The following is a 25,526-nucleotide window of genomic DNA, read 5'->3' as shown; positions in this document are numbered from 1 at the left end:
TGTTTTCCAGAATGTGAATTCCTATCAGTAATTGACACACACACACACACACACACACCCCTGTATCTCACACCCCTTCTTCCTCTCCTACTTCCCCTCCCCTTCAAGAAAACATTTCTAAGCAGGAATCAGGCCTACGCTGTTTTAGGTCCTTGGGAGGTTGAGAGGTCTGATTTCAGGGGAGGGCACTTTGGAAGTTGATCTGGGTTTCTCACACAGTGGGAGACAAAGACTATAGAGGAACGGGGTTTCATGTCAAACTACAAAGGGGGGTCTGTGACAACGGCTTGAGAAGGAAAAAGGCCCCACTCCAGAGAAGAGCCCATGATCCATTTCCTAGAGGCAGAAGTGACTGCTGATACCAGCGGGGTCTTTTTGTTGGGGATGCACATACATCCACAGACACAAATCCACACACAGGACCCTGCTTCCCCTCAGAGAAATGTGAATCAGGCAACAGCTCTGAGACTTGGAAGGAAAATTATCAGTCCATTTACAAGAGTATTTGGAAAATATTACTTTTGTGCAACAGAATGCTTGTTAAAAATTACCCAGTATTGTGTCAGGAAAAGAGGATTATTGCTGTATACTGTGTGACACCAGATGATTGCTGGTGTCTTTCTGTGAGTTTTTAAGAATGTTTTTCACCACCCATCTATTTGAGAGATTCGTGATTTTTGGAACGCAACTCATTTGACTGCAGCATCCTCTGTGTTGTGGCCTCCTGCCCTAGGACTCAGGGAGGTAGGCCCAGCTCGCTACTGGGAGCCGCCATGTTTATCAGTTGTTGTTCCCGTGCGTCTTGACTTTGGTGGTTAACTTTGTTTACAGTTATGCTCCGTCTGCCTCCTGCACTATGTGTAATTATACAGAGTTTGACTTAAAATACCTATTTTGGAGTTAAATTGAAAACAACGGCCGGGCGTGGTAGCTCATGCCTGTAATCCCAGCACTTTGGGAGGCCGAGGCGGGCGGATCACCTGAGGTCAGGAGTTCGAGACCAGCCTGACCAACATGGAGAAACCCCGTCTCTACTAAAAATACAAAATTAGCTGGGCTTGGTGGCGCACGCCTGTAACCTGAGCTACTCGGGAGGCTGAGGCAGGAGAATTGCTTGAACCAGGGAGGCGGAGGTTGTGGTGAGCTGAGATGGCACCATTGCACTCCAACCTGGGCAGCAAGAGTTAAACTCTGTCTCAAAAGAAAAGAAAAAAAAACAACAACTTTGAGGCACCACTTTGGATAGATTTTGCAGCTGGCCTCCTGTGACTTGCTTTGAATTTGTTGAAATCCGTTTTGTGGCTCGGTGGTGGTATTTTGTCATTGTAGCATCTGGGTTTAGCAAAAGCCAAGGGACGCAGAAATTCCAAGGAGGTGGTGGAATGGGATGCCCATTTATGGGTGGCAAGATATAGTTCTTTTAGGATTTAGAATAGGTTTGTTTTGGAGGGTAGAGTTTATACCTGATAGGTAGCTCTGTTACCATGAGCTATAGATACAGGTGACTGATTAGCTGAATGTCTCCTGGTCTGTTACTGACCACCAAGCAGGGTGGTAGGGTGGGTCCTGGGACCTTGCAGAACTGTGGCTTAGGATGATTTTTCTTCTCACCTCCTGCTCCTTATGAATTCCATCAAGGTGATAGTATGCCGTAAAGGAAAGACCATTAGACCAAGATTGACTAATCTAGTTATGAGATTTGAGAACCCAATTATTGACAAAATAATGTAGTGGCAGATTTTTTTTTTTTTGAGTTACTGGTTTGTTTATTATTTTTGGGATGGGGTCTCACTGTTACTCAGGTGGCCTTGAATTCCTGGTCTCACACAATCCTCCTGCCTCAGCCTCCCAGGTAGCTGGGACTACAGTAGTGATGGTTTTGAGAAACTTATTTTTTATTTATTTATGTTTTTGAGACGGAGTTTTGCTCTTGCTGCCCAGGCTGGAGTGCAATGGCGCCATCTCGGCTCACCGCAACCTCTGCCTCCCGGGTTCAAGCGATTCTCCTACCTCAGCCTCCCGAGTAGCTGGGATTACAGGCATACGCCATCACGCCCGGCTAATTTTTTGTATTTTTAGTAGAGACGGGGTTTCTCCGTGGTGGCCAGGCTGTTCTTGAACTCCCGACCTCAGGTGATCTGCCCGCCTCGGCCTCCCAAAGTGCTGGGATTACAGGCAGGAGCCACCGCACCCGCTCGAAACTTTTTTTTTTTAATAAGCTGCTACCTATTGAAAATTTTTGTGTGTGAGTTTCTTTTTTAAACAGAGTCTCTCTCTGTCACCCAGGCTGGAGTGCAGTGGCACGATCTCAGCTCATTACAACCTCAACTTCCCGGGTTCAAGTGATTCTTGTGCCTCAGCCTCCCGCATAGCTGGGATTATGGGCATGCGCCATCACACCCAGCTAATTTTTGTATTTTTAGTAGAGACGGCAGTTTGCCATTTTGGCCAGGCTGGTCTTGCACTTCTGGCCTCAAGTGATTCACCGGCCTTGGCCTCCCCAAGTGCTGGAATTACAGGCATAAGCCACAGTGCCTTGCCCCATTGAAATTTTTTAGTAGTATCTATTTAATGTGGAGTGTTTCATAGGGTGTGGCGTATTTTTGTAGTTTTCTCTGTAAATTGGAGGGCAATGAGTAAAGGCTTAATCTTAGTCTCAAGTTTTTAGTGAACAAATTTACAAAGAGAGATGAAGAGACTGGGCAGCAAGTCATGTCCTTTCCCTGCTGCCTTCATGAAAATGGCAACAGAAACAAAGTAAGTTCTTCCATGAAGCTATGGAATTTATTGTCGTGTTCCTGAGGCTTCCAGCCACCAAAATTAAGCCTCTTAAGGACTCAAAAGGAGCTAGTGGCCAGTGTCTCTTATATGCTTCTTCCTTTCTCCAGTCTTCTGACCTGTTCAGCGAGGTAGCCACTTGAAACTGTCCATCTGGCCATGGATCTCCTTAGAGGAGGCTTGCCCCTTCCCCATCACCAGTCATCCTTGGAATAAAATTTTGTAATAAAGCCAAATGCCAGCAGCCACTTAAACCTTCATGAGCACTGGCTAGACGTGGTGGGTCCTTCTGGTCTCCACCTGTCATGGTTGGGCACAACAGCCCCCTGCGAGGTAAGGGACCAGGACTGCTGTCTGTCAGTTCAAGTTCAGCCTTCGTTTTGGAGGCAAAGCGTTTATGCTTTAGCTTTCTTGTGCTTTTTCATCTCTTTTGCATTGTCTTTTGTTTTAAGTTGCCATGACATTCAGGGTTTCACCAGGTTTGAGATACAGTGCCTCTAAATTAGGGCTGTCTGTGATCACCCTGCTTTTATGAAGCTGTGTGTGTGAAACATCCCTGATGACAGGTCCCTTGGGAATTGGCTTTGCAGTTTATTTTTGGCTCCTACGCTGGCCAGCATTTCCATGGGGAAAGCTATTTAGGTGTAGCATCATGGCACGTGAAGTTTGTCTCACTTGTCTGGGTGCTGGGCCCATTAAAAGCAATTGTTCTTAGTGATGTAATATGAAGAAGTTATATAAGGTTAACCAAGATGCAGGACTAAGTGAATCTAAATTGCATTTTATTCAGATAGGATCACAGCACTTGTAGACTCTTAATAGCTGTTCTGTGATTTTATTCTTTGTCCCTTGATTTTTCCCCTTCTAGCCCTCGGGCCTCAATGCCCTGATGGTGCTTCTGTCTGGCTGCTGCCTGACTCAAGGGTACTTTCCCCAGATGAAGGGTGTGTGTTTTGTACTGTGATTGGAAGCCAAAACCCTTGGGTGCTCTTCCTGGCTGTCACCTACTCTGAATGACCTTGACCAAGTCACTGCCTCATTTTCTGCCTCTGCAATGAAATAAGAGGTCTATCTTCCTAACCCCGATATGATCCTGCTCGGATGGAATAACCAGAAGTGTAGCTGGGTCGAGCCTAGGATGGCCACTTGGTTATTAGCAGACAGCATTCTGATGTCTGTCAGAGAGAGCCAGCCCTGTGCCTTCAGAAGATCACTTCCATGAGAAAGAGGGTGATGCTGCACCAAAGAGGCACCTTGGGAAGCAAAAGGTGCACGAGGCGGGTTGTGGGGAAGGTGGTTGTTTCAGGGGCATAGGAATTCCTAATGGCTCGTGTTGCTAGTGACCAGATGGATTCTAGGTTTGACTTTATTAAACCTCTTCTAGAAATACTCATGAACTTCCTACCTCTGTTACTTTGTGAGAAATTCAGTAATGCACATTTAAAGTAACCCCGGCCATCCTCCAGGAGGGGGATGGAATGAATCTGTATGTATGTATGTATGTTTCCAGAGTCTGAAAGGTCTCTTGAAATTCTCAAGACTGGTAATGAGATTATAAATTACAAAGATGATAGAGTATTGCTTTATATTTTAAGGTAATAAGAGCAGTCATGATCCAGGATACTGTTACTGTGTGCCAGGCACTCTTAGTGCTTTAGACGTTTTACTTCACGCTCACAACAACCCTGTGGTGCTATTATTAGCCCCATATTCCAGAGAAGGAAGCTGAGGAACAGAGAGGTTGAGTAAATTGCCCAGTGTCACACTTCTAAGTGGAGGAATCTGAATACAAATTGAACTAAATGTACTTTGTTCTCACCTGAGAATACTTAAGTTCAGGATTCAGAGATCATTACTATATGTGACCGAGTGCCCTGATCCAACATGAATCACAAGCCTTGTGGTTGGCATTAATCATCCCTTCTTTAAACAGTTGAAAGTCTTAGTGTAATAGGAGGTACTACAAGTGAGGAGGGAGAGAGGCGCAGGATGTTGGGATGGGTGGAAGTTGTGCCAGTGGGCAGGCAGGAGGGAGGGAGATGATGGGTAGGGAGCAGGATGGGAGGAACGCTGCATTCGCACTGGCGGTGTGCTTCTGCAGATTCCACTCTTTTCATTCCCTGACCCCTCAGTCATTCTCAAAATAACTGTCAAAAACACATTGCATTTCTAGAGAACCTTTGACTGCCCCTCAGTGTTGAATGAAGCAACCTCTGTAGTCTGATTCATTCCAACACTGAACTGCAGTTCAGTTTTATTCCCCAACTCCACCTCCTAGAGCAAAACAAGTGTGCAGACACTCCACGTAACTGGCGTTTCTGTGTTGCCTCAGAAGTGGTCAGCTCCATTAGGAGCTCCAACTTGACCTCCTGTCCGCTCTGCTGCTGTCATCCTCCGGCTGGGAATGCTGAGTCATGAGACAGGTTCAGGAAGGATTCCTTGGAGAGGCTGAGTTCCACCTCAATTTCAGTTTCTGTTCCCTTCGGTTTCCGTGTGTTTTTGCTTTAGGACATTAGAGGCCTCTTTGCACCTTCCCCATCTCTACTTCACTTTTATCCCTGTTTCTCTCTGTTTTGTTTGTTTGGTTTTTTTTTTTTTTTTTTTTCATTTTCCTGTTATACTAAGAGGAACTTTTTCTGTTTTTTACTACTTAACCCACCACTGGGGCTCATGGAATCCAATGGAACCTGTTCGGGGCCAGCACTTTTTAAAAGGGTGCAATTGTCGTGTATAACATGAATTGCCAGCACAACAGTCCTGGGCACGTGATCAGTGTCAGCTGCCCCTGGTGGTCGGTCCCCTCAGAGTTGGAGTCAGGGTAGTTTTCTGTGACGTGGGTTTTCACCCAGGAGGACATGGTCTGTGCTCCTATTCTGATGGAAGCTTTTGGAGTTTCCTTGCCCAAGGCTTAGCCTGCTTCTGGATGGCGATGGGGAGTTGCTGATTTAAAATGACAATCAAAAGGGGCAAGTTACAATCAGGAACGTCTATAATGTGCTTTCCAGTTTACAAGAGGCTATCACTTATCTCACTTAATAGGATCTCGGTATTTTTAACTGTAGCTCCTTCCTGAGGCTCCACTTGCCCATGAATGGGTGCCAGTCCTGGAGAAGGTCATGGTCTAAATGCTGCCCATCCACATTTGCAGCTCTTACTGAGCAAGAGTGCCCGTTCGGAATTGCTTCATCTTCTGACATTCCAGCCAGCCGCGGGGGGACTCTGTCAGGAGCCACTTGACGTGTGCAGTTATAGCCAGGGAAGAGCAAAATGCTTATTGGAATTTGCTGTAGTTGAGAATAAAATTGAATTGTGTTACTGGATAACTCTCTGGATTTATCTACTCCAAGTTATTTGCCTTTGTTTTATTCGTTAGCTATACTCTGTGGTTGAGGATTTAATGTCCTTCAATCCAGGCTGACTGTATTGGATGGATCCTTGGGTCAGCTTTGTCCAGGTCACCCCTAGACACAGGTAGGCTGTGTTCTCCTGAAGCAGTATTGTGAAAAGCACATTTTTATGGTTTAAACATTGCAGTCAGTTGACATACCACTCAGAAGTATTCAGTGGGCAATAAGGATTGGAATGAATGTCCTTTTTGGGTTTAATCTGGTTCTTTGGTTAGGGGATTTTGAGTTGGTTTGCATTTTTAGAGAGGCCACAGCAATATTTAATATTCTGCAGCTAAGTCAAAGGAGTAAGACATTTTTCAGGTCACTTTTGGTTTAACTATACCTGGGAAACAGTCTGACTATGATAATTGAAAGTAAAAAAAAAATTAAAACACTGAGTCATGCTTGGAAAAAGAAAAAAAAAAAAAAGGCAGTCAGTCCTACCCAACAATGACATGAATATTCCCAGCTAGCACTGACAGAGAGATTTCCTGCAGGCACCCTTAAAAAGAGAGGCCTTCATTTGCATCCTGCAAGAGAGCTGGTCTTTTCACACTCAGCAGCTCCGATGATGTTCTTCCTCCTCCTTTTAATTCTGGTCCTTTTTGTGGGAGCTCCCTCTGGAAGAGGGCAGTTGAAGATAGATACCTTGACCGGCAGATTCAGCAGACTGTGTGTGTGGTCACTGCTAGTGCAGTTGGGAAGTGTAGACACACAAATACGTCTCCAGGGATTCTGGGAGCCTCAGGGCTTGACATATGCAGTGCTGAAAGCATCCCGGTATTCATGTGCTCTGACTGTTTTATTATTTAAGGGATTCTGAGGGCCCTGAAGGTTGATGACATCATCTTCAAGCCAAGGAAGAAAGCATTTCTCTGGTCCCCCAGTGTGCTTTTGGGTCATCCCAGCACTGTACTGGGGGAAATGGATGTCTGCCTCCATTTCCTCATGACCTGCTCTCGCCTTCAGTCATTTTCTGTCTAACCTCTCACACCACTGAGTGTGACGGCTCCCCTGAAGGTCACAAATGACTAGTGAATTTCTGATCACTGCATTTGCTGACATTTTCTCAGTCCTTGTCCTCGTTTTGATCCATCAGCCTTCTGCTCTGTCACCCAGGCTGGAATGCAGTGGCGTGATCACACCTTACTGCAGCCTCCACCTCCTGGGCTCAAGCAGTGCTCGCACCTCAGCCTCCTGTGCAGCTGGAACTACACACTCGGCTTTTTAAAATATTTTTGTAGAAACAGGGTCTCACCATGGTATTGGCCAGGCTGGTCTCGAACTCCTGACCCCAAGTGATCCTCCCACTTCAGCTTCCCAAAGTGTTGGGATTACAGGCGTGAGCCACGGTGCCTAGCTGACCACACCCTCTTTGTTTTGTTTTGTTTTGTTTTGTTTGTGAGATGGAGTCTCAGTCTGTCGCCTAGGCTGGAGTGCAGTGGTGCAACCTTGGCTCACTGCAACCTCTGCCTTCTGGGTTCTAGCGATTCTCCTGCCTCAGCCTCCCAAGTAGCTGGGATTACAGGCTCCCGCCACCACGTCTGAGTAATATTTGTCTTTTTAGCAGAGACGGGGTTTCACCATATTGGTCAGGCTGGTCTCGAACTCCTGACCTCAGGTGATCCATCCGCCTCAGCTTCCCAAAGTGCTGGGATTACAGGCATGAGCTACCGCGCCTGGCCGACCATGCCCTCTTAACGGTATTTCCTTCCTTGGGGTTCTGTTATACCAGACTATACCAAATGTTTCTCTTTTTTGCCTTTTGTCTTCCTCTTACCCGTAGATGTGCAGCTTTTCCAAAGACCTCTCTTTTCTTTATCTCTTCCTCCCCAGTTTTTTGGAGTGACCTCCCTGCTTGTAGCTGCATCTGGTACCTGTATTTAGGTGACTTCCACAATGACATCACATGCCCAGCTGCTTACTTGATAGCTCCATTGTGCCATGTAGACTTTGTGGGTATAAAATCTTGTGATTGTGACTGCCCTTCCCATCCCCAAGTCTGTGGACTTAAAAAAAAAAAAAAAATGTTCTGACTGGGCACGGTGGCTCACGCCTGTAATCCCAGCATTTTGGGAGGCCGAGGTGGGTGGATCACTTGAGGTCAGGAGTTCGAAACCAGCCTGGCCAACATGGCGAAACCCCATCTCTACTAAAAATACAAAAATTAGCCATGCCTGGTGGTGGGTGCCTGTGATCCCAGCTACTCGGGAGGCTGGGGCAGGAGAATTGCTTGAACCCAGGAGGCAGAGGTTGCAGTGAGCCGAGATCGTGCCCCAGCACTCCAGCCTGGGCGACAGAGCGAGACTCTTTCTCGAGGAAAAAAAATATATATATATTCCCCAACTTTTTTTGTTTTTGGTTCTGAACCCAAGACCCAACTTTTTAATAGGAAAAAATATTAACCATACCAAAATGTTGAAAGCCAGTAATTGCTAACTCCCAACCATTATGAGTCAGCAGTTGTTAACATCCTGCCATATTTGCCTTATCTGTATGCTTATGTAAATATATTTCCTCCTGAATTATGTCTGGTACTAACTCCTGCTAAGTTAGTGGCAGACATGATAGCACTTCACCCCTAAATACCTAAGCTTGAATCTTCTCAAAATTAGAGCATTTGGGGTCATTTTTAATTTACCTTCTTTGGCCCTCATTCTAACTTGTCATCAGTTCTTTGAGAGGCCTCTTGCATCCTGTGCCTGCATTTCCCTTTCATAACCCTGGTTTGCTCTCTGCTTGCCTCATGCCTGCACTGTGTAGCCTTCTCCCTGGTCTCCCTGCCTCTAGTCCCTCCTTCAACCAGTGAACAGCGCTGCCACCAACTGACCTCCAAAGGGCTGACCTCCCAAGTGATCGCCTGGATTGTGTCAGGACCCAGCCTCTGATCATGCCTTGGTTGTCATTCAGGGCCCCTCACCTACACTTCCTGCTCCATCTCCTGCCTCTTCAGTTGATTCCAGCCAATCTGACTGCTTTTCCCCAACTCAATTGTGCCGTTCCCTTCCTCTCATGCCCCATGGCACACCCACATTCTCTCCTGGATGGGAAGCTCCTTGAGAAACAGAGACAGCAAATCCTAAAGCTTGTGTGCTATCACGCACATGCAGATTCTTGGGAAACATCTTCATGAATGACCAGTTTGCTCCCTCCCACTTACTACAAATAGTATTCTTAGTCTTCTTCCAGATGCCCTGTGGTCTGTGCTGGAGCTGTATGGGCCCCTTACTAGACCACTCTGTCTCCCACCCCCCGTACTAGGTGTGTTGACCATGTACAGTAATTTATTGCCCAAGTTGGGTTCTTTTGAGAGTACTATGAATAATTACTCCAGGACTGGGACATATGGGCATCCTAATACTAGGAAGAGCAGATTAATCAGAATACACCATATTGTAGTTACTACTTTGGCAACTTCCGTCGCGGGCTCCCCAGGCAGACTACGTGCATTGTGGACTAGGCTAGAGCTAGCTAGAGCTGGTGTCACCTGTGGTCGAAATGAAGCTGCTTCTGGCTGCATTTCCCCTGTAAGAACCCCGCCTAAAGCACTTGACAAATGGCAGATTCCACACACGTGGGTTTCCTGAATGGTTATCAGCACCCAGTCCTCACCTTAGGAGGATGGCTAAGTACGAACGAGGCTCTCTATTGGAAAAAGAATGCCCCACCCGACTGCAAATGAATCAGGAACGCAGCTTAGGCTATGCACTCTGCCTGCACCAAGACCCTTGGGGGCGGGGCCTGGAGTTGCAGTGGCTACGCCAGGCCTATTACTTTGAAGGAGTCAGGAACCATCTATTGAAAGTAGATATAACCACCCCTGTTTATCAGTGGAGGGGGAGGGGGAAGTGAAGAGAGCATGAATAAATGGATTCTAATCCAGCACTTTTCCAAGGTGAATGCCGCATGCCATCACCTAGGGTCTCCTAATGCAAATTGTCCTAATTCCATTGGGCTGAAGAATCTGCGTGTCTAACAAACTCCCAGTGACATTGATGCTGCTGGCTGGGACTGTCCTTTGAATTGCACTGATATGGGCCCTTCCAAACCTCGTTGATGTCAATGGGTTCAGTTTTAGTACGTCTTTGGTTTGAGGCTTTTTCTCTCCCCTCTGCTTATTCTTCTAGTGCCAGTGTTAATGAACCGGGAATTGTCCAAAGGTGGGCTGCAGGAGGGGCAGGAAAGGGATGAGGCGGCCTCATCATCCGCCAGTGCTTTAGTGTTAGAAAGGCTTGCCTCTTTCTTCCTCCCCATTGCTTGCTGGTGGTTATTATTAATGCACTGCTGTTGCTAAGAAGTTTCATTTGATTTCATTTCATTTTAGGATGCAAATATGATAGTTGTTTTGAGTATAACACACCCAATCCAAGAGGAGAGTGATTATTCAGCATTTTAATGAAATTGCTGTCTTTTATCCAGCCCGTGTCAATGGATTCCTGCTGTGAGCCAGGCATGTTAACTCACACTTTACCTGTGTCATCTCACTTCCCTTAAAGTGGCCAGTGCCCCATTTTAGAAAAGGAAAGACTGAAACCCAGAGAAAGCTTATAACTCACCAAGGCCACATAGCAAGTGAGAGGCCAGCCCAAATTCAAACTTAGGCCAGTTTGTGCTGCCCGAGTGCAGGTTCTCTTCACTGACTACACGGGTGCCCCCTGCACTGTGCTGGGTGCTGTGGGGAGAGAGATACCCCCACACAGGCCCTGCCCTCTAGATAAGGGGCCAGCCAAACTTTCTGTAAAGGGCCAGATGATAAATGTCCTAGTGTTGCAGGCTATACTGTCTCCTTCACAACGACTCAGCTTTGCCATTATAGCACAAAAGCATTCAGAGGCAGTAAGCAAATGAATGGGCATGGCCATGTTCCAATAAAATTTTAAGAAACAGGCAGTAGGCTGGACATGACCTGCAGGCTGTAGTTTTCCCACCTCTGCTCTGGAAGGATCCTGAAAAATAGAGATACAATGTGAGCCACAGCTGAAAAAAGTAAATAGAGGCCAGGCATGGTGGCTCATGGCTATAATCCCAACACTTTGGGAGGCCAAGCCAGGCGGATCACTTGAGGCCAGGAGTTCGAGACCAGCCTGGGCAACATGGTGAAACCCCATCTCTTCAAAAAGTACAGAAATTATCTTAGCGTGGCAGCTTACGCCTGTAGTCCCAACTACTCAGGAGGCTGAGGTGAGAGGATCGCTTGAGTCCTGGAGGTCGAGGTGGCAATGGGCCGTGATCGTGCGACCCATTGCCCTTAAGCCTAGGCAACAGAGCAAGACCCTGTCTCAAAGTAAAAAAAACAAAGAGACAGATGAAATTAATTTTAATATATTTTACTTAACCCAGTGTATTCAAAATATTATATCAACATATAACTCATATGATAAGTACTAATGAGAGACTGTGCGTTCTTTTTACCATAGTGGCTACTGGATTGGGTAGCACTGCTTCAGAGACTTAGATAGGAGAGAGAACCATCGCTCTGATCTACTCAGCTTTTTTCCCTCATAGCACCTAGCATTACCTGAGATTATACTACTTCATGTCCTGTTTACTGTCCCCAGCCGGAAGGTAAGAGAAGCACAGAAGCATCTCTGTCACTGCTATATCCTCAGTGACTGGCCCAAAGTAGGTGCTCGGAGAGATTTGTTTAGTGAGCACTTGGGAAATGGCAGATTGCACACATGCGAATGAGTGGAATTAGTGGGTGAATGACTGATGCACATAAGGGAGCGAGAGCCTAGTTCCACCTGCAGGACACAGTTGAGATGCTGAAGGATGTGGTGGGGAGCATTAGGAGATGCTGTCATGGAGGTGCCTTTTGAGTTCACTCTTGAAAGATAAGAGCTTGGAATAGCAGCAGTGGAGGGCAGGGCGTCCTGGGCGGGAAGTCCAGTGCGCATAAAGGCAAGAGAGGCAGGAAGTTCATTTCAGTGGTTTCAGACTTAGGCCTCAGAACTCCTTTAACTTAAAATTATTGAGGACCCCAATAATTTTTTAGCTTTGTGAGCTGTTATTTGTATGGGTTGTTTCTATTAACGTCTACCATTTAAGAAAACAAACTTAAAAACCAAGAATGCCTGGGCATACATTCTATTGGCCATCAGAGCAGTGACATCATCACACATCATGTAGCCTCTGGAAAATTCCACTGCAGACTTTGGAGAGGATGAGAGGAAAAAAGGCAAATAACGTCTTGGTCTTGTTATAGAAAATATTTGACTTTGGACCTCCTGAAAGGGTTTCAGGGATCCCTGGGCCATATTTTGAGGACCACTGAGCTAGATGTGGGGTGGAAGAAGTCAGGTGAGAGAGTGCTGGCAGGCGAGGCTGCACAGGACTGTAAATAACGATAACAACAAAGGTTTGTTGGCACCTGCCGCGTTCTAGGCACAGTCACTGGAGAACCCCGTGAAGTAGGTGTTCTTACTTCACAGGGGAGGAGAGGTTAAGGCAGTGAGCAGAAAGGCTTGGGCTAAAGCCGGGCAAGCGCCTCCAAACCACGCCGTCAGCTGCCCCTGGAAAGGCCACTGGTGTCATGCTTGCTGTGTGTGTGCAGGTCTTTGGATGACTGACTCAGGAGTTGGGATTTGTTTTTTACATAAAGAGGACTTACATCAGAGTTTACAGTGGGTGATTTGGCGGCAGTTTACAAGGCGGAATGTGGGGAGCTAGGAAGCCTGGAGGCCAGTTAGGAGGATTTTATGGGGCAGATGAGTTGTGTCCTCTGTGCCCTCGGTGTGCATGGCGTCACCTATGCATGCATGGCGTGGAGTGCTAGAGGTGCTGACTTCTCACACAAAATGACCCGTAAGTGTGAACAAACATCTTCATTCCGTATTCAGTGGAAGAAGCAGTGATCTGTTCCAGTGCAAGAGGAAACACTGGTTATGTTGGTCTTACTGATGGATTTAAGGGATTTTTCAAGGATAATTTTAATGATGTTCAATTTGACTTAGTACCTAACCCCCCAGTAAAATCTGAAATCTATCGAACCTAAGAGAACAGTAATAAAGCTTTCAATTATTAGAGTAGTGAGGTAGAGAGAAAGGTGAGGTGGTGGGAGAAGGTTTCTCAGATGGGGTGCAAAGGTGTGAAGGACGTTTGAGGAATAACAGGTAAAGCATGTGTTTTACAGCCTTGCACGTACAGCTGAGCCGGGGTGTACTGGGGGAGGTGGGAGACAGAGCAGGAGTAGGGACATTAGTGTGCCAGGGCTTTGAGGTGATCAGAAGAGCGACAAGGAGCCTTTAAGTTTTTCTTTTTTAATTGTAGTAAAATATGCATAACAAAATTTACCATTTTAACCATTTTTAAATAAACAGTTCAGTGCCATTAAGTACATTCCCATTGTTGTGCAACCATCCCCACCATCCACCCCCAGAACTTTTCATCATTCCCCACTGAAACTCTGTCTCAATTAAATAATAACTCCTCAAACCATTAAGTTTTATAGCTTTTAGAAAAACCTTTTCTAAAAGCAGTGGATGTAGACATGTGATCACCTACCAAAAGGCAGTAAGAAGAGGGAAGCGTGGCAGAGACTCAAGCTTCTCATGAGCATGGCCAGGTGGCTGGTCCTGCCGGTAATAGCAGTGTGGACAGAGGAGTGGGGAGGGAGATTCCGTTTTGAACACATTGCGAATTAGATGCCTGGAGGCATCCAGGCAACGAGAGACACCTCCCTTCGAAGCGTGTATTTAGCCTGTCCCCCATCTTCCTTTAATTCTTATTGCTGTCCTATTTCATAACCTCATAATTGCAGTTTCTAAACAAACATTTTTTAGATTTATAGAACAGTTTCAAAGATCATACAGAAAGTCCTCGTATCCCCTTCACCCAGTTTTCCCTAATGTTCACATCTTACATATCATGATATATATTTGTCGAAAGTAAAAAAATTGACATTGAGCCAGGCACAGTGGCACGTGCCTGTAATCCAAGCTACTCAGGAGGTTGAGGCCAGAGGGAGGATCGCTTGGGTCCAGGAGTTCGAGGCCAGCCTGGGCATTGTGGTGAGACTGCATCTCGCAAAAAAGATATTAACATCAGCCACATACTGTTATCTAAACCATACACTTTTATTTGGATTAGTTTTCTCTTCCAGGATACTACATTGCATTTAACATAATTGCCTTTTTTTTCTTTCTTTTCTTTTCTTTTTTTTTTTTGAGACGGAATCTCGCTCTGTCGCCCAGGCTGGAGTGCAGTGGCATGATCTTGGCTCACTGCAAGCTCCGCCTCCCAGGTTCATGCCATTCTCCTGCCTCAGGCTCCTGAGTAGCTGGGACTACAGGTGCCCGCCACCACGCCCGGCTAATTTTGTGTATTTTTAGTAGAGATGGGGTTTCCCTGTGTTAGCCAGGATGGTCTCGATCTCCTGACCTCGTGATCTGCCTGCCTTGGCCTCCCAAAGTGCTGGGATTACCGGAGTGAGCCACTGTGCCCAGCCACCTTTTTTTTTTTTTTAAAGATGGAGTCTCACTTTGTTGCCCAGGCTGGAGTACAGTGGTGGGATCTCAGCTCACTGCAACCTCTACCTCCTAGGTTCAGGCGATTCTCCTGCCTCAGCCTCCTGAGCAGCTAGGATTATGGGTGGCCACCACCATGCCAGCTAATTGTTTTTTTGTTGTTGTTGTTTTTTGTTTTGCATTTTTAGTAGAAATGGTTTCACCATGTTGGCCAGGCTGGTCTGGAACTGCTGACCTCAAGTGATCTGCCCACCTTGACCTCCCAAAGGCATGAGCCACTGCACCCAGCCTAGCATAATTGCCTTTTAAATGGTGAAATAAATGCTCCTCGTTGATCTTTCACTAATCCCCATTTTATACTCTGTCCTAAGAGGCGTTACCTTTTTTGAATTTTGTTCAGAAGGAGGGTGCTGGCCAGTGGCTTTTGATGTCAGGGCAAGGGGTCAAGTAGGATGCTTTGTAAAGAGAGGCAGTTTGGGAGTTGTGAGGAACCTGGGATAGCACTTTTGAGTAGAGAGGTGGTGGCTGGACACCAGAGCAGCAGCACGCGAGGGACAGCATGCAGGGCAGGGGCCTGGAGGCATCGTCTAGGCTCTCGGGGATTCAGGGTCCAGCAAGGAGGGAAAGTCCCAGGTTTAATAGTCTGTTCTTCAGTCTCTGACAATCTAGCACCAAAGAAAAATTGCTGGAGTCATCCTCTTATTTGCCTTAGATTTATAGCTTTATTCCTGATTGGTCTATTAAGTTATTTATATACTTAATACAAAAGTGTAAGGACATAGGAAAGGTGGGTTAAAAAAAGTCACCCATAATTCTACCACTCAGGGATAACTTCTCTTTATTATTTCAGTGGATGGCTGTTGTAGTCTTTTATTAATTAATTAATTAATTAATTTTTGAGATGGAGTTTGCTCTTGTTGCCCAGGCTGGAGTGCAATGGTGCTATCTCGGCTCACTGTAACCTCCGCCTCCCGGGTTCAAGCAATTCTCCTGCCTCAGCCTCCTGAGTAGCTGGGATTACAGGTGCACACCGCCATGCCTGGCTAATGTTTTGTATTTTAGTAGAGACAGGCTTTCGCCATGTTGCCCAGGCTAGTCTCAAACTCCTGAGCTCAGGTGATCCGCCCGTCTCAGCCTCCCAAAGTGCTAGGATTACAGGCGTGAGCCACCGCACGGGGCCTAACGATGATGAGAATTTGATGTGACATCTGCAGGATCCCCAGCTAGTCAGCAGCATCTAGAGGGCTAGAACTCTGGCCAGCTGACTGGGCCTTTTGCTAACTGTTTTCTGTCCCCTCTGTGCCGGGGTGTCCCTGAGCTTTGCGGGACAGGCTGGTCTGTTGTGCCTTCAGCTCAGGGAATGTGGCTCCCAAGCATAGGGCTGGACTGAGAGGCGTTAGGTGAGCCAGAGAAGGCCTCAGACACAGGGCTTAGAGAGGGCATGTAGACCTGTGATTGCTTAGTGTCCATGACTAGAAAAGACAGAATCTTGTAGTTACTGGGGATTGCACGAGATCACCTTCAAGAGGGCTCAGCACAGCACCTGACCAGCGGTCACTGCTGCTGGGGGATAGTTTAGCTCTGCGTCTGTTTCCCTGTTGTTTCGAAGCCCATGCAGTAAACATGGGGGGAATATTGCAAATTAGCTTGTCTGCCTCGTAAGGCCGACCTGAAAACTAAATCTTAATCTTTGTGTGTGTGTGTGTGTGTGTGTGTGTGTGTGTGTGTGTGTGTGTGTGTGTGTGTATCTGTATATTTAAACATAATATATGCAAATATCACAACATTCAAAAGGTTTAAACAAATATGTAGTGAAATGTTTGTCTCCCTCCTACCATTTTCACTCTCCAGGGATAGCCACTGTGACCAAACTCTCTGTGTGTGAGTATACCTTTTTTATATTTTAGCTTTTTACATAAATAGTAGCTTTCTGTACAACTGCTCTGTATTTGGCAGGTCAGAGCTTTGGATTCAGACAAACCTGGATCTGGATCCTGACCTTCCCGTTTGCTTCCTGGTGACTCACAGCTGGCTTGGTGCATCTCATCCCTTAGTGCCTTGCCAGGTGCGTCACCTCCCCTTTCCTCTCCTCATTGTTGTCCTTTGTGCCAGGCTGTTGGGCTAAATCCAGCCTAGTGTGCCACTGCAGGGAGAGCCCAGCTCTGCCATTTTGGGGATAGTGTAGGAATCCATGATCCCTGGATGGGCGCGCCCGAGCCCCTCTATTAGGGCAGGGTTTTCTCAGTAGCCAGAGGTACCACCGATGGAGATGGAAGGACTATAACAGAGGTATTTGACCCAAAAGACCTTTGTGAGGGCAGAGACAAAGTTTTTTTTTTTGTTTGTTTTTAAAGAAAGCTTAAGTGAAAAAGCATTTCCAGAACATCCCAGGTGCCTTTTGACTTCACTCCTGACCTTTGCCATGTCGGAATTGCTTAGTTTGTGTTAGCAGTGTGGGACCACTCTGAGCTCCTTGCAGAAGCCAAGGCAAGACTCTTAAAAGGACTCTCCACAACCCAAAAGCAAACCACGGCCACATAAGGTGGGTTCTGTTGCCTTTCCCCAGGACGAGGAGTCACCCTAATTCATGCTTGGAATCCTTTTTTCTTCATGTGATTCCTGTGAGACATATCTCAGGTAACACAGTTCATGGCAGGACTATTGGCGTGTCCTTTACTGTTTCCAGGAAGACAAATGTGCCCTGTGATTTCCAGGGTAGGACTGTGTTTCCTACACGTTGGAGTTTCCTTCCTCTCCATTTCTCCCATAGACCCTTGCCCCTCTCACTTTCCTTTTCTGTGCTGGGAACATCAGAATAAGAAGGAGTTTTCAGCCACCGTGTGCTTATTGCAGGTGGGGTCTTCATCTGAACGTCTGAGATAGGACTGTGTGCTGGGTTTCCATGTATGTCTAGGTCTATAGTGGTAGGACTGGAAGGGATCCTCGGGGTCATTTCGCTGGAGGCCCTTATTTTATAGTCAGGCCCAGAGAGGCTTAAGTGGTTAAGTAAGATTGATGGAAGCCACAGACAAAGAAAACAGACTTCTTTCTTAGGAAATAAAAGTCCATAGGAGGACACTCATCTAATTTCTAAGAGTAGAAGATGTTAGGAGGGCTCGTTTTTGTCTTCTGGTGAGTATAGTTTGAGACAAGTTCTGGTATTTGACTTGAAAAATAGAATTGATAGCACAGGATTTACAGGAAACAATATAGCTGGGCCTGTAGGCGCGCACCGCCACACCTGGCTGATTTTCATTTCTTTTTAAGTTTTTTGTAGAGTCACCATCTCACTATGTTGCCCAGGCTGGTCTCAAACTCCTTTCCTCAAGCGATCCTCCTACCTTGGCCTCCCAAAGTGCTGGGATTACAGGCCACTGCACTGGCCGAAACCCCATCTCTCTCTCTGTCTTTTTTTTTTTTTTCTGAGATGGAGTCTCACTCTGTCACCCAGGCTGGAATGCAGTGGCGCAATACTCACTCCACCTCCTGGGTTCAAGCGATCGAGACCCCATCTCTTAAAAAAAAAAAGGTTTATTGAGACAATTCACATACCATAAAATTCACCCTTTTAAAGTGTGCAGTTCAAGTGGTTTTTAGTATACTCAAACAGTTGTACGGTCATCACTGCTATCTAATTTTAGAACATTTTCATCACCCTAAAAAGAAACCTCATACCCATTAGGAGTCATACCATATTTCCCTGCACCCCTCCCAACTCCTGGAAGCCATGTTCTGTCTCTGTGGGTTTGCCTATTTTGGACATTTCATATAAATGGAAGCATACTAGATGTGGCCTTCGTGACTGATTTATTTAACATGATGTTTTCAAGGTTCATCCATGTTGTAGCATGTATCAGTACTTCATTTGTTTTTATTGTTGAATAATATTCTATCATATGGATAGATCACATTTTGTGTATCCATTCATTAGTTGATGGACATTTGTTGTTGTGTCATTTTCACCTTTTGGCTATTCTGAATAATGCTGCTATAAGCATTCAAGTCCACGTTTTTGTGTGAATGTATATTTTCAATTCTCTTGGATATTATACCCAGGAGAGGAGTTGTTGGGTCGTATGGTAGGTAAATCTATGTTTAGCATTTTGAGCAACTGCCAAACTGCTTTCTGAAGCGACTGCACCATTTTACATACCCACCAGCAATGTTGGTGGGTTCCAGTTTCTCCACATGCTCACCAATGCTTGTGACTGTCACTTTGTTTATAGCCGTCCTAGTGGGCATGCATGGGTATTGCATTGTGATTTGGCATGCATTCCTAGCGATGAGTGATGCTGAGCATCTTTTCATGTGCTTATTGGCCATGTGTATATCTTCTTTAGATAAATGTTTATTCAAATAAGTCCTGTGCTTATTTTTGAACTGAGTTTTCTGTTGGTCTGCTTATTACACCCTATATTTGGATCTTCCCTCTCTCCAATGGAGTCTCGCAGGTGGGCCACCTCTTGTGGCAGGTGCCTGTCAGTGTCATTGGGATCTGTGCTAGCCATTTTGCATTATGTTGGGATTTAACCCCCTTTCCTATTTAAGTATGCTTAAGACCCTTAGAAACTGAAAGGGCTTTAAGTCCTAAGTCTTTCCAGGAACAGAGTTGTAATTGTTTTAAATCTGGGGCTCCACAAGCATCCTAGGATGAGAAAGGGGTTGCTAAATAGGTTTTCTTGGACAGTGGGCAAGCTTTCAAATATTTACCAGTCACATGTACCGTGGCATGCTGGGTATAAGTCTTTCTAAGGCGGAGACCATACAATCTATTTCTTTTGAGTCTCTCTCATAGTACAATTATAGTACTTCTTATGCAGTGGGATGATGAAATATTTGTGGATTGACAGGAACGTACTTTGATAACTGAGTCCTTTCCGTAGCAGTTTGACGGGTCTAAGACATGGTTGTGCCGAAATGTGTATGAGAGTGTCTGGTGTGTGTGCCTGGCGATAGGAGGCCTTGAGTTTCCAAAGGCTCTTGGCTGCTGCTGCCTCACAGATTCTCCATGCTGTGTGGCTGTCTGCTGAGGGGCACATGTGCTGCTATTTATGTTTGGTGACTTTCTCAGTGATTGTTTTTAGTTTAGCCTTTTAAGAATCTAATCTAATTTTGTGAGTTTGTAAAGTGTTGATTTATCCATGCCTGCTGTGTGACACTGACAGTGAGTGTCTTCCACCCTAAGACTGGATCAGTTCTGACTGTCCTGGTTAGATCACAGCAATCCATGGGACTTAAACTTTCTTTAACATTTGAAACAAAAAGCCATTTGTAGGAGTGGATGTGTGGCCCTTTCAGGTGTCTGGGGGAGTTTCTAATGGAGCTGTTCTTTTTAAAATTTTTTATTCTTAATTTTACTTTTTCATAGAGATGGAGTCTTGGCCCAGGCTGGTCCCAAACTCCTGGTTTCAAGCAGTGTCCCCCCCCCCCCCCCCGCTGGGCTTCCCAGCTCCTGGGATTACAGGTGTGAGCCACAGTGTCTGGCCCTAATAGTTAGTCTTTCTTTTCCCTACCCACTATTTCACATCTCAGAATAGCAACACGAGGAGAGTCCATCAAAATGAATTGGTGAGTAGGTGAATGTCTGAACTAAGGATGGCTCATTTTTGAATTTGTGATTTCCTGGGTTTTGTTGACTTTTTTTTTGAGACAGAGCGCCCTGTCGCCCAGGCTGGAGTGCGTTCTCGGCTCACTGCAACCTCTGCCTCCCGGATTCAAGCAATTCTCCTGCCTCAGCCTCCCAAGTAGCTGGGATTACAGGCATGCACCAGCATGCCCAGCTAATTTTTTTTTGTATCTTTAGTAGAGGCGGGATTTCACCATGTTGGCCAGGCTGCTCTTGAGCTCCTGACTGCAAGTGATCTACCCGCCTCAGCCTCCCAAAGTGCTGGGATTACAGGCATGAGCCGCCGTGGCCGGCTTTTGTTGACTTATTACTTCTCCTTCATCTTCAGATCTAGTTGTATATAAGTACTTTGCAAAACAAAGATTAAAAACCTCTGGTTGCCTCTTTTTTGGCTGGAACCATGGAGGGTGTCGAAGAGAAGAAGCAGCTTCCTGTTGTGCCAGAAACCCTTAAGAAAAAGCAAAGGAATTTCACAGAACTAAAGATCAAGCACCTGAGTAAGAAGTTTGCCCAAAAGATGCTTCAAAAGGCAGGGAGGAAACTTATGCATGAAGAAGTGAAGCACTACCACAAGGAATCTAGGCAGATGTACAGAACTGAAATTTGAAAGGCTAGGATGGCAAGAAAAGCTGGCAACTTCTTTGTGCCTGCAGAACCCTAATTGGCATTTGTCATCAGGGTCAGAGGTATCAGTGGTGTGAGCCCAAAGGGCCAAAAGATGTTGCAGCTGCTTTGCCTTTGTCAGATCTTTAATGGAACCTTTGTGAAGTTCAGCAGACCTTCAGTTAACATGCTGAGGATTGTGAAACCATGTATTACAAGGGGGAACCCAAATCTGAAATCAGTAAATAAACTAATCTACAAGCATGGCTGTGGCAAAATCAATAAGAAGCGAATTGCTTTGACAGATAACGCTTTGATTGATCAGTCTCATGGTAAATATGGCATCATCTGCATGGAGGATCTCATTCATGAGCTCTATACTGTTGGAAAATGCTTCAAAGAAGCAAACAACTTCCTGTGGCCCTTCAAGTTATCCTCTCCACAAAGTGGAATGAAGAAAAAGACCACCCATTTTGTAGAAGATGGAGCTGCTGCCAACAGGGAGGGCCAAATCCACAGGCTTCTTAGAAGAATGAACTGCGGTGTCTACCATGATTATTTTTCTAATCTGGTCAGTTAATAAATAGTACCTGCTCTCAAATTGAAAAAAAAATTCTTCGGTTAGCATACTTTAGGTAAACATGGTAGATTGAACATATTCATTTACATCTACTTCCCCTAGAAACTCTGCTAAAATAACAGCAAAATAATTGTTTTTAAATGTATAAACCCACAAGGACACAGAATGGGAGAGAAAACAATAACAGACAGAAGATCTCCAATTTCTAGAAGGTGGAAGGCAAACAGAAGACTGAGCAGAGCAGAGGCTGAAATGTTGGTACCTGCGGAAAAACACCAAGGAAAAGCACTTTAGAAAGCATCAGGAATTGGAGGCAATTGGTGGCACTCAAGGTGGGAATAAGGTTTGGGCCTAAAAGCAGAGGGATTATGATTAGTTGACAGTCTGTATAGGGAGGGATGAAACTTCCCAAGTCATGTCTTTGAATTCTGCAAACCAGAAAATACTCAATCCCCTTTGCTGGTGAGTGAGAGAGCAGAGGCTTATGCACCAGATTGAGGTACCTTGGGCAGAGCAAGGGGCAGGGTATCGCTGGACTGAAAGAGGGATTCATGAACGTCTGCACACTAAAAGAGCAAATCCCAGCCATGCCCCTGCCTGCTCCTGGAGTGCTGAGGCCAGGCATGAGGCATGGCATTGGATTCCAGTCTGGAAAAAATGAGCATGTCAGCAACAAGACCTGCCATTGCCAGTATGTAGTGGCTCCTCACAGCAGTGGCCAGCTTTCTACTCCATCTAATGTGGTCCTCACCTGTCCAGAGCCTTGCTCATGTTCACAAGGTTTCTATCATCTTTTTATCGCCTCAACTTTTTTAACTTTTTTTTTTTTTTTTTGAGACAGAGTCTCACTCTGTCACCCAGGCTGGAGTACAGTGGCGTAATCTTGGCTCACTGCAACCTCTGCCTCCCAGGCTGAAGCACTTCTCCCACCTCAGCCTCCCAAGTAGCTGGGATTACAGCCATGCGCCACCACTCCTGGCTAATTTGTGTATTTTTTGTCAAGATGGGGTTTTGCCATGTTGCCTAGGCAGGTTTCAAACTCCTGAGCTCAAGTGATCTGCCCACCTCAGCCTCACAAAGTGCTGGGATTACAGGCATGAGCCACCATGCCCAGCCTAACTTTTTATTTTGAAATAATTCTAGATTCATAGGAAGTTGCAAACATAGTAGAGGGCTGGCTGGATGCGGTGGCTCATGCCTGTAATCCCAGCACTTTGGGAGGCCGAGGCGGGCAGATCACGAGGTCAGGAGTTCGAGACCAGCCGGGCCAACATGGTTAAACCCCGTCTCTACTAAAAATACAAAAATTAGCCGGGCATGGTGGCATGCGCCCGTAATCCCAGCTACTTGGGAGGCTGAGGCAGGAGAATTGCTTGAACCCAGGAGGCAGAGGTTGCAGTGAACCAAGATCATGCCACTGCACTCCAGCCTGGGCGACAGAGCAAGACTCCATCTCAAAAAAAAAAATAAAAATAGTAGAGGGGTCCCCTCTACCCTTCATGCAGTTTCCCTTGATGGTCATGTCTTATATAATCACAGACAATATCAAAATCAGGGAATTGACATGGGTACACAATATGTGCATACAGTTTCACACCCTTTATCACGTGTGGATTCATGTAACCACATGTAACAGCAATCAAGATACACAACTCTTCCATCACCACAAAGATCTCTTATTGCCTCACTTTTAAATAGGAATGGATGCCAAGAATAACTGGATATATTCAGAAAGCTTCCAGCATGGAAGGTGGAGGCCAGAGAAAGCAAAGAGAAAAATGTATCTCCGAGGAATCAGAGCTGATTCAGGCAGGAGAAAGCCTTAACGCACATGGCGAATATACTCAGAAAGAAGAGCCAATATTTTATCCATGAAATAAAAAGTTACTATAAAAATCAGAACAAGAAAGAGTTCTCGGAAATTAAAACCATTACTTTTTCTTTGAAGTTGACGAAGGCTCCCAGGAAACAGATTAAAAACGTCTGACATCTAGGAAGTCTATAAAGAGAGAAAGGGAAAATTAAGGACCATAATGTATCAGAGAAACAAGAATTATTTCAGAATGGACAGTCATAAGTTTCAAAAAGTGGTAAATGGAAAATGTCCTGTGGCACATTGTGTGATTCCAGAGCACTGGGCATAAAGCTTCCAAAGAGCAAAAACAGGTCACATACAAAAGACTGGAAATGAAGATGGATTGGATTTTTCAACCTCATTGGAAGCCAGAAGACAATGGGATGGATTTCCTGTTTCAGTGACATGGTAGCTCGAGCTAAAGTTAGAACCGCTCCCATTACAATCACTTAAAATGCTATATAAGCTATAACAACAGAATAAGAAAGAAAAACAGAGAACCGAAAGCAAAGCAGGAATATAAAGCCAGAGCAGACTAGGCAGCTCTGGGGAGGGGCAGGGTGGGTTCATTGGACCCTGAAATCGACCCTAACAATAATAGAGGTTTGGATTTGCATGAATACGTAAAGCATGGAGTTGAAACAGAAATCCCCTCAAAAGAGCCATTCCCAGGTAAAAGGGATGTGAGAAAATTTCCCCCATGGGATCAGAGAAATGTCAAGGGAGCTGATCCTTGCCCCACACTCTGGATTGTGTTGGAGGAAGTCTTCTGTGAACAGTGGAAAACATCCAAGTTCTAAGTCTGTGTTTATAACATCTACATGTTGCAGGGATGCCCGAGCTGGCACCAGACCAGCCAGCAGACTGGCGATACCCCTGAAGCTTCTTGCTTGCAGAACAAAGGCAGAACTTTTCTAGAGTGACCCTTGCACAGTACAGGCCTTTTGGAATCCTAGGATGCCCACAGATGATGAGCTTGTTCTAGGAAATTACCAAGCATGTAGAAATTAGAACATGAGTCAGCGATCACAACAAACACAAGATTCTCAACATGAGAATTCAAATAATAGAAGAGAGTATAATAGAAATGTCTAAAGTGATTGAAGGGCTAAAAGAAGAAATAGATGTCAAAGGAAAGAATAAGACAGAATACATCTTAAAAGGGATTATTTTTTAAAGAATCAAATAAAGCCTCTAGAGTGAAAACATTGAGTTAAAACCCCAGTGGAAATGTTAAACAGCAAATAGCATAAATTCTCAAGAGAGAACTATGGGAACTGGAAAATAGATCTGCAGAAGTTAGTTAGAATTCTGCAGAGATAAAAGAGATGCTTGTGAGGAAGAGACATTACAAACATGGATGGTGGTATGAGGGCCCAGTGGGAAAAATAGCATCCTAAAGGCAGCTTGAGAAGAAAAGCAGATTACTCCCCAGGTTCGACAGTGAAACTCAGCAAATGCCAAGTAGCAACAGTAGAGGCCATAAGGAAGTAAAATCTTCAGTGTGCTAAGGAAAATCAGTTGTTGGCTTAGTTTTCAGCAACCAGCTTAAATTATCGTTCAATAATGGGAACAAATAAGGACATTTTCACAGAAAAAAAAAAAAGTTGTATTTACTAAGAGACCTTCGCTGTACTTGGGGAAGAAGGAAGTAAGGAGAAAGGAGAGATGCGGACAGTAATGGTATCCAGAGGCGTTGGGAAGTGCAGGTAAATCTGAATAAGCATTCGCTTATGAAAGTGATCGCCACTAATTTGGAGAGGATTAAAAACCAAAATCCCAACAAAAAATGGAAATCAGTGAGGGGGTGATTTGAATGAACACACTCTTAAGTTCTTTGAACTGTTTGGGAAGTGTAGGAGGGATATTGATTGACTTCAAACTTTCTGAGTCAAGTAGACATGTTCCAATTTTAAGGGTAACCACCAAAAGAATAGAAATAGTGTTTAAAGCTTTCAAACTCACAGAGGGTAAAAATATGGAATTTTAAAACTAGGTCATTTGTCTAAAAGAAAGAGAGCAAAGAAAAAATATGGTAGCCAGAAAGCCCTAAAGGTAGTAGAAATAAATCCACATGGATCACAATGAAAGTAAACGATTATATGTGCCAGTTAAGACAGGTACTCAGACTGGAAGACAGCAGAGCAAATCCTGCAACATTCTGAGAGAATTCTGTATCCAGCCCAACTATGTGAAGTAGAGTAGAAAAAGGTCTTTGGCTGGGCATGGT

The 25,526-nt window shown here is 45.3% G+C and overlaps 1 protein-coding gene across 4 annotated transcripts in view; it reads left to right on the top strand.

Annotated features, from left to right (window-relative positions):
- UBE2O (ubiquitin conjugating enzyme E2 O) overlaps positions 1–25,526 on the top strand; it is a 63,285-nt gene that overhangs the window by 1,371 nt on the left and 36,388 nt on the right. The window lies entirely within an intron of this gene.

Source organism: Pan paniscus, chromosome 19 (genome assembly GCF_029289425.2).
Source record: "Pan paniscus chromosome 19, NHGRI_mPanPan1-v2.0_pri, whole genome shotgun sequence".
NCBI lineage: Eukaryota > Metazoa > Chordata > Mammalia > Primates > Hominidae > Pan > Pan paniscus.
This window is presented reverse-complemented; position numbering and strand designations above follow the sequence as displayed.